The 20276-nt window shown below is 39.6% G+C and overlaps 1 long non-coding RNA gene across 1 annotated transcript in view; it reads right to left on the bottom strand.

Moving 5' to 3' along the window:
- The window catches only part of LOC307197228, a 71034-nt gene extending 51108 nt beyond the window's left edge, over positions 1-19926 (bottom strand). The window contains exon 1 of the long non-coding RNA XR_013831356.1: positions 19804-19926. This is a non-coding gene — a long non-coding RNA (uncharacterized lncRNA). The remainder of the gene's footprint in view (positions 1-19803) is intronic.
- Between the last annotated feature and the right edge of the window lie 350 nt (positions 19927-20276).

Raw genomic sequence — 20276 nt, 5'->3', positions numbered from 1 at the left:
GTTCGCACAGCTCCTGGGGCTCAGCGTTGGATTTGGCCCTGCCTCTGCGTGTAGGTCACCTGAGGGCGTCTCTTCTTTGCTCAGACAGGACGGGGTTAAAGTAGCAGCTGATTAGGGGGCTCTGGCTCACTCAGGCTGGGGGGAGGGAGGGGTATGGAATGCGGGGCAAGCCTGGGGTGGCAGAGGCCGACATGAGGTTGCAACAGCCTGAGGTGTGCCATGTGTTCTCCTGGGGACGTTGTCCCTGGATCACGGGACCCTGGCAGTGGGAGGCTGCACAGGATCTTGGGAGGGTAGATGTGGATAGTGACCAGTGCTTGCAAACAGGCTTCTCGGTGGCTGTAGCAGCAGCCTTAGCATTTCATGACCATCTCTGGTGTCTGTGCTGATAGCTGCGGCATGCACCCATTTCTGGAGCTTGTTTAGGCAGTGCTCTGAATCCCCTCTCCTTGTGCACCCCGAAACAATGGTCTCTTGCCTCTTAGGCAAGTCCAGACTTTTTCCCGGACTCCCTCCCTGCTAGCTGTGTTGCACTAGACCCCTTCGGGCTGTGTTCACGCAGCCAACCCCAGTCCTCTCCCGGGGTCTGACTTCCGAAGGCCGAGCCTCAGCTCCCAGTCCCGCCCGCCCCGGCGAGTGAGCAGACAAGCCTCTCGGGCTGGTGAGTGCTGGTCGGCACCAATCCTCTGTGCGGGAATCTCTCCGCTTTGCCCTCTGCACCCCTGTTGCTGCACTCTCCTCCGTGGTTCCGAAGCTTCCCCCCTGCCACCCCCATCTCCACCACTGAAGGGACTTCCTAGTGTGTGGAAACTTTTCCATCTTCACAGCTCCCTCCCAGAGGTGCAGGTCCCGACCCTACTCTTTTGTCTCTGTTTTTTCTTTTGCCCTACCCAGTTATGTGGGGAATGTCTTGCCTTTTGGGAGGTCTGAGGGCTTCTGCCAGCGTTCAGTAGGTGTTGTGTAGTTGTTCCACGTGTAGATGTATTTCTGATGTATTTGTTGGGAGGTGATCTCCACGTCTAACTCCTCTGCGATCTTGAAGGTCTTGAAGGTCTCCCTGCAGATCATATTTGAAGTGTCTCCCTTTTACAACCAAAAGCAGAAATTGCTATTTATCCCGACTCACATTTTTCTGATCCAATGTTACACTGAGGTTAGTGTCTTTCTCAGGCATGATTTATTAATTTTCTGAGCAACCTTTCAAGTTCCTGGGCCACAGTCGCTGGTTCCACTGCCTCTTAATTTAGGAAAACTTCAACCCCACAAGACTCAACTCTTAGAAATGATTCTTCTTCATCCCTTTACTTGTCTTAGTTGGAAAATCACCTTCAGACTCCTGATCTGGGGCTGCTATTTGATGCTTCTGAAACCTTTTCCAAAAGGAACCTATAAGAACCACTATTTGTGCATGTTCTCTTTAATATGTGTTTTTGTTTTTTTTTTTTCATTACACGGGTCTCTCACTGTTGTGGCTTCTCCCGTTGCGGAGCACAAGCTCCGGACATGCAGACTCAGCGGCCATGGCTCACGGGCCCAGCCACTCCACGGCATGTGGGATCTTCCCAGAATGGGGCACGAACCCGTGTCCCCTGCATCGGCAGGTGGACTCTCAACCACTGCACCACCAGGGAAGCCCTAATATGTGTATTTTTATCCAGTTTTTGAATCTTCCAAGCACTGAAGCATAAATTACTTTACGTTGCTTTTTTTCTACAGTCATGGAAAGTTCCTCTCACAATTAACTCCTTCTGCCATTTTCTTATTCTTTTCAGGAGGGTTCATCTGGATTCCTGAAATTTCAAACTTATTTTTAACTTTGTTTCTTTCCTTCTCTAATATATGTAGGATATTTTTATACTTGTTTTGCTAGAATTGACTGCTTTCCTTCCTTTAATATTTTCTTTATTTTATGCACAGGGATATTTCTTTTCAACATATTCCTTTGTATTTTGTTCTCACAGTGAAATGGCTCTGGATCATGCAAATGTTCCATTGGTCTGCATGTTTGTCTTTATGCCAGTAAAGTACTGTTTTAATTACTACAGCCTTGTGATATATTTTGAAATCAAGGAGTGTGATGCCTCCAGCTTTGTTCTTTCTCAAAGTTGTTTTTAGTACTCAGGGTATTTTGAAGTTTCATGTGAATTTTAGGATTTTTAAAAAATTTCTGTAATAAATGCCATTGAGATTTTGGTAAGAATTGTATTGAATCTGTAGATCAATGGATATTTCACCAATATTAATTATTCCAACCTATGAAAATGGGATATCTTTCCATTTATTTTTATCTTTTAAACATTTCTTCCATCAATGTTTTATAGTTTTCAGTGCACAAGTCTTTCACTCCTTGTTTAATTTTATTAATTTTTTAAATATTTTCTTTCCAGGTGAATTGTTAATGTACAGAAATGCAACTGATTTTTGTATGTTGATTTTGTACCCTGCAACATTAATGAATTTGTTTATTAGTTATAATTGTTTTTGTTTTGTGGAGTCTTTAAGATTTTCTACATATAAGATCTTGCAACCAGAGATAATTTGTTTTCATCATATTAATGCAATAGTTTCCCAAGTATTTCTTTTTCAAAAAACATAAATCCTAAATCAAATTTTTGCCTCAAAAAAGCTAGCTCCAGAATGGAAGTTAACACTTGCCATAATTGGATACACAATCATTTTAAAATTATTTTATTACGTGCATTCAATGTTAAAATTCTATTAATGCATTTAACAACATTCCTAATTAAAAAAAAGCTTGTCATCCCTCATCTTGAAATTCTAAAAAAAACAGCCACGAATAAGTGGTTATTTCTTAACAACTACACTGAAAACTCACTTGTGGAATATAGAAGTATATCTGTAAGCACAGATGAGGCTGACTTTTGAAAAGTCTAGAAAGAACTGAACTTTCCCAGCTTAAAAATCAGCTGAAGCCTTAGAAAACTGTCAGCACAAATATTGTCAGAAGGCTCTAGTAGTCCCCAAACAAAGCTGACAGAGAACTCCCTGGCAGAAATCTGTGTATCTGAGCTACTATTCTGACCTGATTTTCTAAACACTACATTGAACCCACAAAAAATAAGGCTCTTCCATACCTCTGCCTTTTATTTATCTACAGAATTGCTATGATAGTGTTCTAAACTTTAATTTTAATCTTAGTATGTAGCCTGTCATTATTCTTTATCAAATTTGATGATGTACAGCCCTCATCCAGAATCACTGGCTGAATGCCCAAATAAAACTTCATATGTCATGTCAATCCCAATCTCCCAATTCATCCCACCCCCGCCCCTTTTCCCTGGCGTCCATATGTTTGTTGCTTACGTCTGTGCCTCTATTTCTGCTTTGCAAATAAGTTCATCTATACCACTTTTCTAGATTCCACATATGTGCATTAATATACAGTATTTGTTTTTCTCTTTCTGACTTACTTCACTCTGTATGACACTTTAAAGCATGCGTCTCTTACTTTAACATTCTTTCTCTAACAGGTTATTTCTTATCATTTCTCTCTTCCTTTTCCCATCTTTCTCTCATGACTTCTCTTTCCAAGCTCAAGCTGGAATGAATATTACCTTCTCCACTAGCTCACACTCAGCTTGGCTAGCAGGGAGACTCAGGAAATGGAGGAAAACCATGTGTCTAGTTGATACGGATCTGCCAGAGACATTTTCTCATCTCCAGTGTGACAACTCCGCTCTATCATACAGCACTGGATCTTTGTCCTGACAAATTCATTCTCAGATACCTGTAAAAATGCATTCTAAAATCAATGCCAAATATGTTTTTAATAGTTGGCAACAATGGTTTCCTTGAAATAATTTTCCAGAGTCTTTCACAAATTGATGAACATTAAGATTGTTTTCAGGGTTTGTTAACTGATTTTTACTGTAACAAAGAACTTTTGCATTAAACATCCACGTACATAGCTTTTATTACCAGTACCATCATTTTTACATTTCCATAAATGAAAAATAGTGGGTCAAAATGATTATACAATTTTAATTTTAATATATGCAGCCAGATTGCTTTCTCCAACACTTTTTCCAAGTGTTAGTTAATCACTTCTTAGAGAAGCATATGAGAAGAAATGGGGAGGTATGATTGGAGGGAGATGGACAGAAATCATACAAGAGATTTCGTAACCCAGAAGGGATTTGGGTTGATTCTGAGTTCAAAATAAAGCGTTGAAGGGCTTTAAGCAGAGGAGTGATGTGATTTTTAAAATATTACAAAAAGCACTTTGATTTGACTTGGTTTGGAGAAGGCAAAGATAGAAGCAGAGAGAAAAGTATAATGAAAAATAGTGTAAGTTTTTTTTGCAATTATTTGGATTATGAAAATATTTTGAAATGAGATCCTAATACTATAGGACTCCTCTGAAATTTTTATGCAAAGCAGTTACACTGAAATTTCTGTTTAACCTGTTTAGAATATATCTCATATGCTTGTTCTAATAAATGGATTCCAAAATGCATGTCCATAAAATACAAGAATGTGAAGTTAAAATAAACAAACAAATAAAGTGCATTAAACAGCACTCTCTTGGATCAGCCTGCTCTGATAACCCAGTCTGAAATAGATCTTCCTCTCTGTTATGTTCAGTGATGTCAAGCATCCTCTTTTTTTTATCGTAACACTTTTCTGATTTTGTAATTATAAATCCAGATGTGTCTTTATCACTTTAAAATCCATCTTTCTATCAGGCCCTGCCTCCCTGTCTGTCTTTCCTAATGTATTCTCAGGATGCAGCACAGTGTGGGTGCAGAACAAACAATACACAAAAGTAAGTATTTGTTAAATTAACCAATCAAAACCTATTTATCTTCACTGCCATAGATCATACAGGAAGACATTAGTAGACACTTTTAGGATCTAAATAAAAGAAATTACAGAATCTCTCAATTTAAGGATATATTTTATGCAGATTAGTATATTATTCTTCTATTTCATACAGCTGAATATCAGCCTTGGGAAATAACTAATGCAGATGTATTTTCAACTAACCACACATTCATGATATAGAGTCACTGCTTGATTATCATTTGAATACAGTTTGTCAAAAAAATAATTTATTTTCTAAATGATTTCTGCCTCCAGTCAGCATTCTTCTAAAGAGCTTGACCACATGGTTATAGGGAGATAGGAAATTATTATGGCATTTGAGAAGTAATTAGAAATTAAAATATGTTACACATGGTACATGATGGAATATGAGGGTGATGGAAGAGTTCAAATGAATTTCTGATAGAGTTAAATTGAGAATTTGGGAGTATAAACTTTGCCTAATAAGTCTGTAGCTAACAGGGTGGAAAACATTCACAATATTGATACACCTCGGCTGCTTCTTGATGCTTTTAACAAGATATCAGGAGATATGCTGAGGTGCGAGTTGGCCAAATACTAAGAAAAATAAAAGAGAATATAATTTCACTAAAGGAAGCTCTCTCTGCTATGGACTGCCACTTAAAATGGCTGAGAGCCCAATAATTTACAGCTTTACAGGATTGGAAAAGCCAACTGTATGTGTAACCCAAGAAATAAGAGAGATGATTTTCTAATACAAGCCAGCCCAATGGTACCAACCTACTTAAGGGTATCTCCTTCTTCCCCAAGTCTGTTATTTTACATGGCCTCAAGGTAATTGCCATTAAATTGACGGGGAGAGAGATGTGCAAACAAGAGCTCCAGTAAATAAAAGAGGAGATTCATCAAGTTTCAAAACAACATGTCTGATTAACTTCATGTACAGTTTATTGAAAGCAAATAGACATGAAGGCTGCCAAAGCTTGAGGAAGTTGCACTGCCACAGAAATTACAGACCTTTACAAAGACTGTGATTGTTTAATTTTTAGTTACCCTCTGTCCCATGCCTGTACCAGCCCCATGAGGTATCTCTCCATCATTGACTTCAGATTAGACCACTGAGGATCAAAGATAAGCAAGAACCTCCCAGAGTCTAAGAAAGACAAAGCATGGGCAAGTTATTCACAGATAGCAGGAGAGGAAATCAGCAGACTAACCCAGGAAGCAGTGTTTGGTAACTACCATGGACTCTTTCACATTCTTCCTATTTCTAACACCTGATCTCTTCCTCTAGGACCCCTCAAGTCTTACATTCGTTTCCATGTCTTAGTCCTCTTCAATCTGGGTCCCAGGAATTTCGTTCAACACATATGCCTATTGTATGAAAATACCTTTTTTATGCAATTACAGAACACAAAGATGAGTAAAAATAAGGTTTTTAGGAATAATGTTTGCTATCCAGTATGGTCACACACATGATTTAAAGGCTATTATGAGAAATTTCCTACACCCAAATATTTTTCCCATAATGAATACCTTGACTTTGTTACAGCAACTTTGAGGAAGAGGCGGGGCTTTTGTTCTAGTGGGTTCCTCATATAGGTTTTAGATAGATTGGGAGAGCATAGACTCAGGGACAGCTGAACATATGATTTCCAATGGCACATAATTTGAATACTGTTGTGAGTAAAAACACCTACTTCACAATTTTTCCGACCTGAAAGAGTCTCCCTCTAGTTCAGGACCTCTCCTGAACTCTCAGTTCAATAACCCCACGTTTCTGCCCCCCCGGCCCCCCCACACACATTGCAAAGTTCTTTATTTTAACATGACTCTTCCATTTCCTGTACAGCAAGGGTTGCATGCAACAGTATACTGCAGAAACAATTTTCTGAAAAGCAGTGTGGCATCTAGAATTTATTTTCCACATTGACTTTAGCCAAAGGACAAATCCTAATCCTCATCATAAACCAAAGGATGGAATGCCTTACTCCTTTTGATCATATTTTCACTGTGAAGAGCAACAAGGTTAAATGTATTCACAATTTACTGCTCTCTTAAAGAAACCTGGAATAAGGTTTCAGAATCAAGCTTCAGAGAGCACTTAAATATTTAGCAAAATGAAAGCACCCTTTTTTCTACCACAACTTAATGCCTCTAACATAAGAATTATTCACATAAAATGTTTAAGTGTTGAACACCTCTGTATAGGACATTGAATAAGGGTTGAATCAAATAAATGTTTATGGAATTCCTATTACATGACAGAATATTCCAGCATCAATTTTGATTTGCTAATTAGAATGTACAGAATTAATTTATAAATAATAAACATTTTTTAAAGTCAGTGAAGGGAGAGACCTTCAAGAAGGTGGAGGAGTAAGACATGGAGATCACCTTCCTCCCCACAAATACATCAGAAATATATCTACATGTGGAACAGCTCCTACAGAACACCTACTGAACGCTGGCAGAAGACCTCAGACCTCCCAAAAGGCAAGAAACTCCCCACATACCTGGGTAGGGCAAAAGAAAAAAGAATAAACAGAGCCAAGAGAATAGGGATGGCACCTGCCCCTCTGGGAGGGAGCTGTGAAGGAGGAAAAGTTTCCATACACTAGGAAGCCACTTCACTGGTGCAGACAGGGGTTAGTGGGGCGGGGAAGAAGCTTCGGAGCCACGAAGGAGAGCGCAGTAGTAGGGGTGCAGACAGCAAAGTGGAGAGATTCCCGCACACAGGATTGGTGCTGACCAGCACTCGCCAGCCCGAGAAGCTTGTGTGCTCACCCGCTGGGGCGGGTGCGGCCTGGGAGCTGAGGCTCGGGCTTCAGAAGTAGGATCCCAGGGAGAGGAATGGGGCTGGCTACATGAACACAGCCTGAAGGGGGCTAGTGCACCATAGCTAGTCGGGAGGGAGTCCAGAAAAAGGTCTGGACCTGCCGAAGAGGCAGGAGACCATTGTTTCAGGGTGCACGCGGAAAGGGGATTCAGAGCACTGCCTAAACGAGCTCCAGAAATGGGCCCCAGCTGCGGCTACCAGCATGGACACCAGAGACAGGCATGAGACACTAAGGCTGCTGCTGCAGCCACCAAGAAGCCTGTTTGCAAGCACAGGTCACTATTCACACCTCCCCTCCCAGGAGCTTGTGCAGCCCACCACTGCAGCAACGGAAAAACAGCAAATAACATACAAGGGAATCCCCATAAGGTTAACAGCTGATCTTTCAGCAGAAACTCTGCAAGACAGAAGGAAGGAGCAAGACATATTTAAAGTGATGAAAGGGAAAAAGGTACAATCAAGATTACTCTACCCAGCAAGGATCTCATTCAGATTCAAGGGAAAAATTAAATCCTTTACAGACAAGCAAAAGCTAAGGGAATTCAGCACCACCAAACCAGCTTTACAACAAATGCTAAAGGAACTTCTCTAGGCAAGAAACACAAGAGAAGGAAAAGACCTACAATAACAAACCCAAACAATTAAGAAAACGGTAATAGGAACATACATATCGATAATTACCTTAAATGAAAATGGATTAAATGCACCAACCAAAAGACATAGACTGGCTGAATGGAAACAAAAACAAGACCCATATATATGGTGTCTACAAGAGACCCAGTTCAGACCTAGAGACACATACAGACTGAAAGTGAGAGGATGGAAAAAGATATTCCAGGCAAAAGAAACCAAAAGAAAGCTGGAGTAGCAATTCTCATTTCAGACAAAATAGACTTTAAAATAAAGATTATTACAATAGACCAAGAAGGACACTACATAACAATCAAGGGATCAATCCAAGAAGAAGATATAACAGTTGTAAATATTTATGCACCCAACATAGGAGCACCTCAACACATAAGGCAAATGCTAACGGCCATTAAAGGGGAAATTGACAGTAACACAATCATAGTAGGGGGCTTTAACACCCCATTTTCACCAATGCACAGATCATCTGAAATGTAAATAAATAAAGAAACACAAGCTTTAAATGATACACTAAACAAGATGGACTTAACTGATACTTATAGGACAGTCCATCCAAAAACAACAGAATACACTTTCTTCTCAAGTGTCCATGGAACATTCTCCAAGATAGAGCATATCTTGGGTCACAAATCAAGCCATGGTAAATTTGAGAAAATTGAAATTGTATCAAGTATCTTTTTGGACCACAACGCTATAAGACTAGATATCAATTAAAGGAAAAAATCTGTAAGAAATACAAACACATGGACGCTAAGCAATACACTATTTAATAACGAAGAGATTACTGAAGAAATCAAAGAGGAAATCAAAAAATATCTAGAAACAAATGACAATGAAAACATGACAACCCAAAACCTATGGGATGCAGCAAAAGCAGTTCTAAGTGGGAAATTTATAGCAATACAATCTTACGTCAAGAAATGAGACAACTCAAATAAACAACCTAACCTTACACCTAAAGCAATTAGAGAAAGAAGAACCAAAAACCCCAAAGTTAGCAGAAGGAAAGAAATCATAAAGATCAGATGAGAGATAAATGAAAAAGAAATGAAGGAAATAATAACAAAGATCAATAAAACTAAAAGCTGGTTCTTTGGGAACATAAACAAAATTGATAAACCATTAGCCAGACTCAATACGAAAAAAAGGGAGAAGACTGAAATCAATAGAATTAGAGATGAAAATGGAGAAGTAACTGACACTGCAGAAACACAAAGCATAATGAGAGATTACTACAAGCAACTATATGCCAAAAAAATGGAAAACCTGGAAGAAATGGCCAAATTCTTAGTAAAGCACAAGCTTCCAAGACTGAACCAGGAAGAAACAGAAAACATAAACAGACGAATCACAAGCACTGAAATTGAAACTGTGATTAAATATCTTCCAACCAACAAAAGCCTAGGAACAGATGGCTTCACAGGCAAATTCTATCAAACATTTAGAGAAGAGCCCACACCTACCCTTCTCAAACTCTTCCAAAATACAGTAGAGGGAGGAACACTCACAAAATCATTCTACAAGGCCACCATCACCCTGATACCAAAATCATACAAAGATGTCACAAAGAAAGAAAACTGCAGGCCAATATAACTGATGAACATAGGTGCAAAAATCCTCAACAAAATACTAGCAAAAGGAATCCAACAGCACATTAAAAGGATCAAACACCATGATCAAGTGGGGTGTATTCCAGGAGTGCAAGGATTCTTCAATATATTGAAATCAATCAATGTGATAAACCATATAAACAAATTGAAGGAGAAAAACCATATGATCATCTCAATAGATGCAGAAAAAGCTTCTGACAAAATTCAACACCCATTTATGATAAAAACCCTCCAGAAAGTCGGCATAGAGGGAACTTACCTCAACATAATAAAGGCCATATGTGACGAACCCACAGCCAACATCATTCTCATTGGTGAAAAACTGTAACCATTTCCTCTAAGATCAGGAACAAGACAAGGTTTTCCACTCTCACCACTATTATTCAACATAGTTTTGGAAGTTTTAGCCACAGCAATCAGAGAAGAAAAAGAAATAAAGGAATCCAAATTAACAAAGAAGAAGTAAAACTGTCACTGTTTGCAGATGACATGATACTATACATAGAGAATCCTAAAGATGCTACCAGAAAACTACGAGAGCTAATCAATGAATTTGGTTAAGTAGTAGGATACAAAATTAATGCACAGAAACCTCTTGCATTCCTATACACTAATGATGAAAAATCTGAAAGAGAAATTAAGGAAACACTCCCATTTACCCTTGCAACAAAAGGAATAAAAGAGCTAGGAATAAATCTACCTAAGAAGACTAAAGACCTGTATGCAGAAAACGATAAGACACTGATGAAAGAAATTAAAGATGATACAAACAGATGGGGAGTTCTTGGATTGGAAGAATCAACTTTGTGATAATGACTATAGTACCCAAAACAATCTACAGATTCAATGCAATCCCTATCAAACTACCACTGGCATTTTTCACAGAACTAGAACCAAAAATTTCGCAATTTGTATGGAAACAAAAAAGACCCTGAATAGCCAAAGCAGAAATATAGATCAATGGAACAGTACTGAAGTTCCAGAGATAAACCCACACACCTATGGTCACCTTATTTTTGATAAAGGAGGCAAGAATATACAATGGAGAAAAGACTGGTGCTGGGGAAACTGGACAGCTACATGTAAAAGCATGAAATTAGAACACTCCCTAACACCATACACAAGGATAAACTCAAAATGGATTAAAACCTAAATGTAAGACCAGATGCTATAAAATTCTTAGAGGAAAACATAGGCAGAACACTCTATGACATAAATCACAGCAAGATCCTTTTTGACCCACTTCCTAGAGAAATGGAAATAAAAACGGAAATAAACAAATGGGACCTAATGAAACTTAAAATCTTTTGCACAATGAAGGAAACCATAAACAAGGTGAAAAGACAACCCTCAGAGTGGGAGAAAATATTTGCAAATGAAGCAGCTGACAAAGGATTAATCTCCAAAATATACAAGCAGCTCATGCAGCTCAATATCAAAAAAAAAAAAAACAAACCCAATCCAAAAATGGGCAGAAGACCTAAACAGACATTTCTCCAAAGAAGATATACACACTGCCAACAAACACATGAAAGGATGCTGAACATCACTAATCATTAGAGAAATACAAATGAAAACTACAGTGAGGTATCACCTCACACCAGTCAGAATGTCCATCATCAAAAAATCTACAAACAATAAATGCTGGAGAGGGTGTGGAGAAAAGGGAACCCTCTTGCACTGTTGCTGGGAATGTAAATTGATACAGCCACTGTGGAGAACAGTATGGAGGTTCTTCAAAAAACTAAAAATAGAACTACCATATGACCCAGCAATCCCACTACTGGACATACACCCTGAGAAAACCATAATTCAAAAAGAGTCATGTATCACAATGTTCACTGCAGCCTATTTACAATAGCCAGGACATGGAAGCCACCTAAGTGTTCATTGACAGATGAATGCGTAAAGAAGATGTGGCACATATATACAATGGAATATTACTCAGCCATAAAAAGAAAGGAAATTGAGATCTTTGCAGTGAGGTGGATGGACTTAGAGTCTGTCATACAGAGTGAAGTCAGAAAGAGAAAAACAAATACCGTATGCTAACACATAAATATGGAATCTAAAAAAAAAATGGTTCTGAAGAATCCAGGGGCTGGATAGGAATAAAGACACAGATGTAGAGAATGGACTTGAGGACACGGGGAGGGGGAAGGGTAAGCTGGGACAAAGTGAGAGAGTGGCATGGACACATATACACGACCAAATGTATAATAGATAGCTAGTGGGAAGCAAGTGCATAGCACAGGGAGATCAGCTCAGTGCTTTGTGACCACCTAGAGGGGTGGGATAGGGAAAGTGTGAGGGAGAAACAAGAGGGAGGAGATATGGGGATATATGTATATGTATAGCTGATTCACTTTGTTATAAAGCAGAAACTAACACAGCATTGTAAAGCAATTATACTCCAATAAAAATGTTTTAAATTAATTAATTAAAGTCAGTGAAAAACAGAAGGTATGTCAGCTCCCCTCCACCATCACTATCACCAAATTGTTCATGTCTTTTTACTGTCCTAGCTAATTTCTGCTCTACTTTGACATGCTGAATTCTCTAATCTTATATCTGAGAATCTGGAAATATAATTTTTCGAATCTCTGCTGATAACACAACCGTGACCCTGTGCATTGGTGCCTGTGTCCCAGTTAATATCACATCCACTTCTCTGAGATTTTCCCAAATGTGCAAGTGCTAATGCAATTTTTTTCTTTTGTCTGGTTCCAAAAGTCCATGCTACACTTATATGGCTTTTTTAATTAAAAAATTACATTTGTTTGAAATAAATAAGTGTTCCTGGGAGGTCATATTCAACAAAAATTATGAAGAGTGCAATGAGCTTCATGATTTCTCACACAAAGTAAAAGGTCTAGATAAGCTCAACAATGGATTTTAATGTCCCTCTCCCCTGGAGCAGGTAGACAGAAGTATCATTCACATAAACAACAGAAGTCTGGGTGATTCAGTTGGCTTTGTGTTTCCTCTCAGGAATCAGAGAGCGAAACGACCACGAATGGCAGCTCTTCTCTGTGCCTCCCTGCACAACGCCCCTGAAGACCTCTGGACTGCATTATGCCGTGCAGCCGAGGTTAGCATGAACCTTCTTTCCCCCAGAGTGAGTTCGCTTAGAAGGACAGTGTGACAGGAAGGAAATCAGGTAGTGTGTAGTAAGGTACACAACTTGAGACCTTGAAAAGGTTCTATTACCCAGGTTCTATTACTCTCCTATCAATTAGTTTGGAGTAATAACACTTTTCTTATAAGATTTCAGGGATAACTGAATGCAAAGGCATACATGAAGGATCTGGGAAAATTAGGCACTCAATGACTGATAGTTTCTTTCCCTTTCTCATTTCCTTAGGGAAGTAATGTTCAGTCCATCCCTTGCTTTATGGGAATGGACTGAGTTGGCAGCAAAAGTCATAAAAGGAAGAAGAGGAAGAAAAACCTAAGACCAGGAGGTATAACGTGAGGCAACAGTAAAGGCCGTTGATTAAATATTTGGGCCTCCAGCTAAGGGTACTAGATAAGATGCTGAGAAGCAGTTAGTGCAGCAACCACAAAACTACACACTGTGCATTAGAAATGTGTGCCACAGCTGAGAATTAGCAGCGTCAGGGATTCCCAGAGCTGTGGCAAAGACTGGCGCAGGGTCAGTGATGTGAGAAGCTCACATCACTAGGGACGTAAAATGAGTAACAGTGAAGGGAGAACAGAGTGGAAACATACAGAGGTGGGCAGTAATATATATTACTACATAATACATAATACTACAACAGTAATACATATTATTTGTGGTGAGCTTTTCCCAAAAGACCAGGTGTGATAGTATAGTGGTTCCCAGAACCTCTGGGATTGACAAAAGAGTTTTCTGTTTACCCTGCCTAATGAGGCTTACAACGAGATCCAAGGTCATTAGTAGTTATTTAAAAACCATTTTTCTGACACTTTGTCTTACTCAAGGTCAGGTTTTAACTGGGGAGAGAGTAAAGGTACTTTTTCTGTTTCTGAAGTGGACATTTGTCAGTTTTTCCTGCTTACCATACATTCTCCTTTCATAATAGCAAGTCAGTTTCTTACGTGTGGCTTTTTAAAAAACTCTCTCCTATTAAATGCAAATCCAAGTTCTTATCTTCCTTTAGAGGAAATGAAGGGGTCAGATCTTCCTTTAAAATGGGAAAGGGAAGGAGCCAGGCTGTGTGCTAGCTCCAAGTCTGGAAAAACATCGTACCTTGAAAGAGTGTTGCTAAAACCAAAGGAAAGGTATTAATCTGAGGAGCAGGGACTGAAGAGCCTGTTCTCACTAGGGCAGTACTGTACTTTATACTCCCCCGTCACCTTGGTTCCTAACCATTACTAGGACCCCCAGAATTCCCAGAGCCCTCGAGATCTTTCCAATAAATCACACTATACTTGAGTTAGTGAGGAAGTGTTCATATTGCTTGCCTTCAGGGCTCCTCATCTGGTATATCATCCAGAATACACAGTGGGGAGAACACTTATCAAAAGCAGATAGTTTAGGGAAGGGAGACTGTGTACATTACCAGAAACACCAGTGATGGGAAAATTATTTCCTTATAATGCAACCAATTCTATGTCTGAATTTATCTAATTAAAAAAAAAATCTCTTCCCGATATTATAGTGAATCTTCTTCCCTGTCACATCTTAATCAGTGAAAGATTATACAACTGAAATTAGTAAGTCAACTGTGACCTATAAAAATAGATTTCATTTAACTTCTGAAACAGAAACCAAACTGCAAAGAGTCGGAGTAAGTGAGTGGTGTGGGTCTGGGAGCAAGAGAAGCTAGCGGTGAAGTAGGAGAGAAATGGCGCGCTGGTTTGAGGCACTGACCAATCTCATAGAATGTTTTTTTTTTTTTTTGCGGTACGCGGGCCTCTCACCGCTGTGGCCTCTCTCGTTGTGGAGCACAGGCTCCGGACGCGCAGGCTCAGTGGCCATGGCTCACGGGCCCAGCCGCTCCGCGGCATGTGGGATCTTCCCGGACCCGGGGCACGAACCCGTGTCCCCTGCATCGGCAGGCGGACTCTCAACCACTGCGCCACCAGGGAAGCCCTCAGAGAATGTTTTTAAAAGGCAGTAGAAGCCGGTATATTTTTGGGTGAATTAGAAGAAGTTAATAGGGGTAAGCTGAGGATCAGCAGGGAGGTTGAAGAGGATAAATGAGGAGCACAGATGGAGAAAAATATCTGATAAGCAGCAGGGACGTTTCGCTCGTGGGGGGGGGGGGGAAACGTGACGGAAACGATGAATGAAGATACAAGGTAATCACAGAGATTGGAGAAACACACAAGAAATCGCTCTGATTTTAGCGAGGTGTTCCATAAATTCATGGGCTGTAAGTGATCTTAGAAGCGCCTGAAACAACCTCCTGATAAATGTATGCATTTCTTCTTCAGAATTCAAGAGAAAGACTCAGTTTCTTAAAACTTCTTGTGGTGGGAAAATACTACCTCATGAAATACGATGCACTGTTTCTGAATAGCTCAAACTGTAAATGACTATAGTAAATGAAGAAAAAAAAATCCTTTCTTATACGTTCCATCTATTTATCCCAGTTTTATCCTCGAACACCACAAAAATTTCAATCTCTTTTTCAAACACTCACTCCAAATACTTACTTGAAAATAATTATAATTCTTACTTTAGTAGAGGAACTCATCCAAACACATCTTTTAAAATATAGCCTTCCATATCACAGACTGTTATTGGAGACACAAACATCATCTGTTTAGATCATCTATTCTTTTCCATCTGACGGGAATAACTTTAGTCCCTCTCTGCCTCTCTCTCTCTCTCTCCTGCTTTTCCCCACCTTCCTCTTTCCTTCCCTCTCTCCCTCAGTACCCACTCTCCTTTTCTCTGACTTTCTCGTTTGTTCTTCTCTCTTTCCTTTATTCTCTTTCTTCTGCAATCTCTCTTCTTTCTTCCCTCTCTCCTTCTGTGTCTATGTCTCTCTTTCCGACTCCTTCTCATTTCTTTCTTTGTCTCTTCATTTCTCTCTTCCTCACTCACATGTACTCTACCATGCTTATATTCTTAGGTATATGAAGGTGTACAGAGTTACATGCCTTTCTATCCATGGCAATCAATAACTGGCACATTTTCTGTTAGACATGTTCCTTTGGTAAAATGTACATTTCTACATGTCCCTATTCTAACTCTCAGAACTTCGTGATACCTTGGTGATTGCATTTTTCTACTTAGATTGAAATTTCAAGTTCATGTTCTCTCTGACCCGTATGTTGTGCCATCCAAGGTCATGAACATCATTTCTGACACACTTTACAATAATTTCTCCCAAGAACTGCTGAGGTTTCCTTCTACTGATTTTCTTTATCACTTGACAGACAAGATTTCCTTCATCCTACCAATATTACAGATAATATCAGATCATTTATTTCTCCCCCTCCTTTTAAGCTTAAATTCCTTATCATGAAATAAATAAAACAAGGAAAATAAATCTTTTTTTAAATCTTCACAAGAGTCATCTGCCCCTGGAGCAGAATCAATGTATTCAACACTAAACTGTACCAGAAAGCCAAGTTGTGTTATTCGCTTTATTTTAAAACTTTGTCAATTTTCAGCTTCACGTAAAAACAAGAAATTAAAGTCCACCATTTATCTTCAAAACTTTCTGGTTCTTACAAGGATTCCAGTCACATTTTATATTTCTGTTCTTTTCTTTTTTTTTTTTTGCTGTACGCGAGCCTCTCACTGCTGTGGCCTCTCCCGTTGCGGAGCACAGGCTCCGGACGCGCAGGCTCAGCAGCCATGGCTCACGGGCCCAGCCGCTCCGCGGCATGTGGGATCTTCCCAGACCGGGGCACGAACCCGTGTCCCCCGCATCGGCAGGCGGACTTTCAACCACTGCGCCACCAGGGAAGCCCTATATTTCTTTTTTATTGCTTATTTTCCTGATTATAAAGTTTGTTACTACATTGATTCATCCTATAAATTTTTTATTGAGCATTTATCATATTCACATTAATATGTTAAACTGTATATATGAAAAGGATACTAGAAATTGTTTTTATTGTAATGGAGTGCTCAGTTTATTATATTGGACATGTAAGTCAATGATTACATTACAATATATTAAATCTATGCATTTTTCAAGAATATTCATTACTTTCATTATAAAGGATAAAGAAATTATTGATTTTTGTCTGAAAACATGGAGATGTCAGAAACAGCCTCAAGAAGATAAATCATTTTAGTTGAGATCCCAGGAAAGGGTAGTAGTTGGATTTTTTATAACATAGATCTGCCATCGAGGAAAAAAGCAAATCTTTAAATTGGACAAATCATGTTGATATACAGCTACTTTCCTTATCCTCAGTAATGATTCTCCAAACATCACCTATATTAGTTCATTATCCTATAGACATAAGCAAAGTGTCCTCACAATTCTTAAGATCTGTTGTTCTTACTTGCCCTATAAGAACACGTTCCCACCCTCTTGCACTGTTGGTGGGAATGTAAATTGATACAGCCACTATGGAGAACAGTATGGAGGTTCCTCAAAAAACTACAAATAGAACTACCATATGACCCAGCAATCTCACTACTGGGCATATACCCTGAGAAAACCATAATTCAAAAAGGGACACATACCACAATGTTCACTGCAGATCTATTGACAATAGCCAGAACATGGAAGCCACCTAAGTGTCCGTCGACAGATGAATGGATAAAGAAGACGTGGCACATATATACAATGGAATATTACTCAGCCATAAAAAGAAAGGAAATTGAGTTACTTTTAGTGAGGTGGATGGACCTAGAGTCTGTCATACAGAGTGAAGTAAGTCAGAAAGAGAAAAGCAAATACCGTATGCTAACACGTATATATGGAATGTAAAAAAAAAAAAATGGTTCTGAAGAACCCAGGGGTAGGACAGGAATAAAGACACAGACGTATAGAATGGACTTGAGGACATGGGGAGGGGGAAGGGTAAGCTGGAACAAAGTGAGAGAGTGGCATGGACATATATACACTACCAAATGTAAAACAGATAGCTAGTGGGAAGCAGGTGCATAGCACAGGGAGGTCAGCTCATTGGTTGGTGACCACCTAGAGGGGTGGGATAGGGAAGGTGGGAGGGATATGCAAGAGGGAGGAGATATGGGGATATATGTATATGTATAGCTGATTCACTTTGTTATACAGCAGAAACTAACACAGCATTGTAAAGCAATTATACTCCAATAAAGATGTTAAAAAAAAAAAGAACTCATTCCCATAGACAGTTCAAATTTACCCTATGTGAGGAAATGCTGAGTTTGGTATAATGCCAATATGATATACCCTCGGTTCAGCTCTTAGATGCCTGGTGCTGAATGCCGCACAAGTCAGGTGTCCTGTAGCAGCTGTCTAATCCCTGTGAATCTAATTTCTCATCTGTAGCATAAATACAGTACCGACTTCGTATCTGCAGCAACAACCATCTAGCAACCCCTATAAAGATATTGGAAGAAATGGGTCGAATGGCTTGCCTCCTTCTGCTTAGAGTTAAACTTAGGGTTTTCACAATCTAAAATGCTACATACATTAATTATTTTGTTTTCCATTTTTTCCACTAAAATACCAGTTCCATGAGGGCAAAAATTCTTGTCTATCTTATTCACCACTGTTTCCCCAAGTGTCTAGAATAGGCTGTCCCATTATAAGTGCTCCACAAATATTTGTTGAATGAATCAGTGAATGACAGAAGGAAAAAAAACTGAACCTGGGAGATGGTTAGTAGGGACACTATGGGAAATGAGATATCAATTAAGTGATTCATTCTATCAATCAGATGGCTATCATGCTGTATTTGGAATGCAGCTGAAGTTAAAAGGGAAGTCCTGAGTGCAACAAGCCCACCCTACAATCAGGAGCTCTGGGCTCAGCTGGATTTAGGATCCTGGGGTCTTGCATGATTGATATTTTTGTGACCTAAGTGTGTTTAATGCATATCTAAGCTGACAGCACCACACATATTTTCCAACTGCTTAAAAAGGTTTATGTAAATTAATCTTCTGATAATTTCCTGTTTGTTTTCTGGATTTTCTACAAGTACAATTGCTTTCATTATGGAAAAAAAAAAAAAACTGGTTAAAATTGAAAAGAATTTACCAAACAAGAAAAGACTTTCTTTGCTGTGAAAAGTAATGAACCCTCCAGTTAGGAAGGGATTTTATTAAATGTATAGATATTGAATTTTACCAAATAGATTTTCACATTCTAATGAAATATCTATGCATGTATTCTGTGTTCACTGAGAAGAATTTCCCAATAACCCATTCTAATTTTTTTAGATTAAAAAAAGTGTTTAATATTTTAATTTTTGTAACTTCATTTTATTTGTTAGAATTTTAATTAGAAATTTCATGTTCATATTTTGCTAGTTGGTATTATTATGTGCAAATAACAAAAGCCAACTCTAGATAAGCTACGGGGACCTTGTCAGGCGGATATTGGGGACACACAGAATGGTCAGAAGACTGAAATAAGACTTTAGGACAGAAACAAAGGAGCTCTGATGGTGAGACAAGTCACAGCCAGTGGCCCACAAGAGGAGTGAGCTTGTTCTGAGGCCAAAGTGCCTTCCCATTCGGGACATTCTCTCAAGACACAAAGTCCCCAGATGGAATGCCTTTTGGCCCAGTTGTAGCATGTGCTTGTCCCTTTGATGATCCAGGGCCCTGGCAGATGGGTCTGGGAACCTTGACTTTCCTTGAGAGGTCAGTGGGAGGTATCCCCTGGGAATACCAATTTTATTAAAGCTCTCCACAATGAGGAATTTCCCCAATGGGCTTACACCGTCACCAGTAAAGCCCATTAACAATTCCCAGGAAATAAAAATAGAATCTGGATGATAAAGTCTAACCTTTTCTTTCCTTTGGGTTTAGTCTGGCTTCGCTTGCGCAGAGGGTGGCGCGTGCAGAGGCTTCACACCCATCCTTTCAGACCAGATTTCCGGGTGCGAAATGGCTGCGGACACCTCAGCTCCTGAGCTGTGTGCAGAAGCGCCGAGCACAACACAGTTCAAAATGACTGCAACGGCTGGCCGTGTGCAGAGACACTGCGCCGGGCGCTTTGCTCCGAAGCGCACAGCCTCGCGAGAACTCTGCCTGCCTCGCGAGAACTCTGCCTCCCCCACGAGATCCCTGCAAAGCAGCCCCACCCACCGCCTGTGGGAAGAGCGTGGGCTCTAGAGCTCGAGCTCGAGCCGCTCTCATTCTTTAATCTAAGAATAAAGCTTTCCTTTGCTTCTGAACCGAACTTGGTCTCCTTTTGGCACAAGCCACACCAGCCAGAAGGACCCGTGTTGGAAGGTCAGTAAAAACACTAGAGCTAATA

The sequence above is a fragment of the Stenella coeruleoalba genome (assembly GCF_951394435.1).
Source record: "Stenella coeruleoalba genome assembly, chromosome: 14".
Classification (NCBI taxonomy): Eukaryota; Metazoa; Chordata; class Mammalia; order Artiodactyla; family Delphinidae; genus Stenella; species Stenella coeruleoalba.
The sequence above is the reverse complement of the archived record's forward strand: the minus strand, read 5'-3'. Positions and strand labels throughout refer to the sequence as shown.